The sequence below is a fragment of the Branchiostoma floridae genome, chromosome 19 (assembly GCF_000003815.2).
Source record: "Branchiostoma floridae strain S238N-H82 chromosome 19, Bfl_VNyyK, whole genome shotgun sequence".
Classification (NCBI taxonomy): domain Eukaryota; kingdom Metazoa; phylum Chordata; class Leptocardii; order Amphioxiformes; family Branchiostomatidae; genus Branchiostoma; species Branchiostoma floridae.
This window is the reverse complement of record NC_049997.1, coordinates 281,310-285,923: the sequence shown is the minus strand read 5'-3', so window position 1 is coordinate 285,923 and position 4,614 is coordinate 281,310.

The following is a 4,614-nucleotide window of genomic DNA, read 5'->3' as shown; positions in this document are numbered from 1 at the left end:
TGTGACTGGGGCGGTATAAACCTCTATATGTACGTATTACGTGATGTTCGTGCGAATATCAAATGGTTCGTGCAAATTAATGCTTTAGCACCCTTGTTTAAGGCACGCAATTGACGCCCATGTTGTCGACAGAACCCGAATATGGGACCAGGTCCAGGCGGTGAGGACGGCATAGCAGGTCACAGCGCCACCTTGCGAGATGATAAGGGATCGTCCAACACCTATAATGTACCTTACGGTGTGGATACAACTTTCTTAAATCTAAAAGTATTTGAAATAATCAATTGATGGCAATTTAAACTTTGCCACCTACCATAAGCGTAATAAGCTAGTCGTATGGATTCTCATTACTTCGCTTATTTGCAGCATAATAATTTGTCACGTTTGGGAATCATCATCCAACTCGACAACTGGAAAAACAAAATGTGACTGGTATTTTTGGTATCAAAATGCGTATTTAGATGTATGGTAAATCCTTACTCCTTTGACGTATGTAATTTGTCAGCGATTCTGTTTTAATGTTGTCAATGAATGGTTAGCAATGGGTAGCATGGTAGAACATGTAAAATAATTAGTATTTCATTGAGCCTAAAGAAATATAACAGTTACAAACTAATGCTATTATTACAGGTCCTTTACAAGGCCCAGAAGAGCCAGCCGATCGGAACGTGCGTGATGTGAGTGCCAGCGAAGGTCAGTTCTAAATATTTATTCTTACGGATTCGTCAACATGTATAGTTACCAGCATAAGTAGCCAACATCTTGCTCTCATTTCGAGGGTATGCATACACTGTCTTCTGTAAGACAGCAGGAAACGTGAATCTGGATTAACCACCTTTTAACCCTATTGATACCGGGCTTTTTGTCAATCTTGGTCCCGTGTTTGGGGAGAGCCATATCTCTAGCACGTTAAAATCGCACGGCATTTATCGAAACGAGTAGGGGTCCTTCTCGGTGTAAGTGGTTCAAAACCTACAGTTCTATAGCCGCACCTGGGGCAATTGCTGTCGTATTGAGGGGCGCTGTATGGCAGCTCGGTGCAGACCCTTGTGATTTAGCCCCGCCTTTTGTAAATCGAATTGTGCTTCCTCTTTCCAAGGTGCCTGGCTGGATCGAAACTCTTCGTGGGTTGTGGACTCCGCCGGCACACCGTGGGTAAACAACGGAGTGCCGTATGATGCTGCAAAAACCTTGGATGGGGACACTGGGACCTACTGGAACCCACTGGATACAGTTCAGTACTACAACAACTGGTACATCGTACTGGACCTCACGAAGCCTCATACTCTGTCCCGCATCGCAGTCAACAACTACGGAGACAACTACCATGACATTGCAGCCTTCAAGTTGCAAAAGTCACAGGTAGGGAGTCCGTACTGCTGGGAAGACGCCATGTCCGTTACTAACGTACAGGGAGGGACCAACCAGCGCCAGGAGTTCGACGGTTTCCAGGGAACAGCGCGGTACTGGAGGTTCCTGATCACTCAGACCATGTCAGGCTGGCAGCCGATACTTATAGAACTGGAGCTCTACGGATACTCATCAGGTAAAGAAAAGCATTGTCGTGATCACTCACTCACTCAAATTCACGTCACGTGTGACACAAAGTATGTGGCGTGTTTTACAGATGTCAAATGGCCTGCCTTTCTGTTCGAGCTGTCCCCATGGTTACGGTTATGGCAAAGTGACCTGAGACTAGGAGAGCTGAGATCTAATCTAATTATGAACCCACGCGCTTCTTGTAACATACATCAGGAACACGCGCTTTCTGTAACATACATCAGGAACACGCGCTTTCTGTAACATACATCAGGAACACGCGCTTTCTGTAACATACATCAGAAACACGCGCTTTCTGTAACATGCATCAGGAACACGCGCTTTCTGTAACATACATCAGAAACACGCGCTTTCTGTAACATACATCAGAAACACGCGCTTTCTGTAACATACATCAGGAACACGAGCTTTCTGTAACATACATCAGGAACACGCGCTTCCTGTAACATACATCAGGAACACGCGCTTTCTGTAACATACATCAGAAACACGCGCTTCCTGTAACATACATCAGGAACACGAGCTTTCTGTAACATACATCAGGAACACGAGCTTCCTGTAACATACATCAGGAACACGAGCTTTCTGTCTAGTCTCAGACCCAAAATGTATATCTTATGGACGTATCGGTAGAAGGTCTAACCACCTAAAAAAAATCCTCTATACAGCTGACTCCTAACGTAAATGATGCTACTTGTGACAAACCCTTACCTAAAGTTTACATTTCAATCTGGAGGGCCGATGGATTGTATTCATTCCCGTTTTTTCAGGTCCATAAATATACAGCAGCTTCATTGTACTGAATAAGGAACGTCCAATATGGCAACGATTTTTGCTGCCACCGTGGGTTTGTCGGAGAGTGGTACCGCTTCACGGGTGCTGCGGGAACCGCCATGCTTACACAGGCGCCTTACAGACAAGATGTAATGTACGTAGTGGGTTTTACCTTCGGTTTAATTTTCATGTTGTTTTCTGCAGCTGCAGCAGTTGGTTTGTGGCCCTTGAACGCACAGCATGGGGCATCAGACATCACCGGAAACGGAAATGACGGGGCAGCAACAGGAACCCAGCTAGTCCCAGGTCCGTACGGAGACGCCGACGGAGCTTTCCTGTTTTCGGGAACTACAAATTCCTACATCGAGATTCCCAACAACGGCAGGTTGGATGTGCGCTACTCCTTCACCATACTGGTCCACATCTATCCTACCGGAGAGTATGGACCGATCTTCGACTATGTGGGGAACAACAACTGGGCATTACACTTTTGGCAGGTGTCTGCACAGCAGCTTTACATGCGGTAAGTTTTCTTACCAGACACAGAGAATTAATCCTTTAGAATTACCTTCTATCCACTGATGTTTATTATTATCTTCATCTACTTACCCTTGCTGCCTCTTTTACTGCTAGCTTTTCTTCTACTTTTTGGCGACGCCTCAGGGGCTAGCCTACTAGTATAGTGTGCGTCCGTTTGCATGCAGGCATGTTAGGAATTTTTCCACGCCTGCGTAGCTGCAATATCCCGTTAGAGGGAAATAACTCGGGAATGGGTTGACGGATCTTCATGATATTTGGAACGCAGATAGCTTCAGTGATGCTTTACATAATCAAATGCTAGTCATGCAAATCAGGGGCTAATTTGCATGATTAATGAGGACGATTTATAAATACATTACATTTCTTTTTAGAACACTAAAAACATATGCCAAATGTAACTAAAAAAGAAAGAATATTAGGCTTACTGTTAAGTATATTACTGATTGGCAAAAATTCCCGAAATTCCACAGCAATTCGTCCGCGCGTGCGCGATTGCACCATCCTTTTGGAAGGGAATAACTCGGTAAGGGGTTGACGGATCAACGTGATTTTTGATATGTAGATAACTTCGGAAATGCCTTCCATTTTCAAGGGGTATTTATGCAAACCAGGGGCTAATTTGCATAATTAATGAGCACAGTTTATCAAGCCACAGTATTTAATAATACTAGGACACTTAAACATGACATATGAAACTAGAAAGGACGGAAATGTCGAAAGGCATCAATTATGCAAACTGTTACTTAATTTGCATAATTAATGAGAAATTGTTATTATAGTATTAAATGGCGAAAATTTCATTTTTGCGACATTTGGCAGCAACATGTACATTAAGTTGAACATGCAACAACAATCATTGATACTTATAAACAATAAAACCGTCGCCATGGCAATAGTTTTCATTGCCACACTTTTTAAAGATTTAGGTCGATTTCTTTTCAACTGAATGATTTAATCAACGCCTTCTGTAGGCCGGTAGGCAGAGATGGACACAATCCACCTGAGATCATTGCGGACGCGCTGCAGCGGAACGCCTGGAACTATGTGGGTGCAACCTACGACAGAGCCACGGGGAAGGCAGCCCTCTGGAGCAACGGCGAGCTGGTCCGTGAAACACACATTCCGGTTGCCGAACTCGCAAGTCAGTACTTTGTCCGGGTGGGGGTGCGGGACGGAGATAGTCGGTACTTCTCGGGTCGTGTCGCCTGTCTGCAGCTGTACGACTTCGCCATGAATAAAGAACAAGTTGCGGCGGTGCGGGATGCGTGTAAAAAAGGTGAGTTCATAGTCTGTGACATATGTGAAACTGACGTGTTTGTAGCGGATCGGCTTCACGTATATATCACATGCTACGTGAATTTATAAGGGGGCCCGCCATACATGTAAGTATTACAGAACATGTTCAGTCAAAACACCAGTGGACAACATAAAGTAGATCACATGAAAGCCAAAGAGTCAAAACAAAATCAATGCCTATCACTCAAGTCCAAAAACCTTCGAAAGTCAAAACCAAGAAAGCCAAGAGATGGAGTGGAGGTCAGTATGCTACATGAGGCTACATAAACTTGCCTAAAGTCAGCTGGTAGTGTGTTCTAGTGAGTTAGACATCTGGATGCGAAAGGGCTGTGGTCAGCTGTGTTAGTGTTATTGGTGTTTGTGAAGCAATGGGGTTTGTCTGGTTAATTGTCCAGTTGTCGTATATCATAGATCTGTATAACATACTTGCTATATTAACTTAAC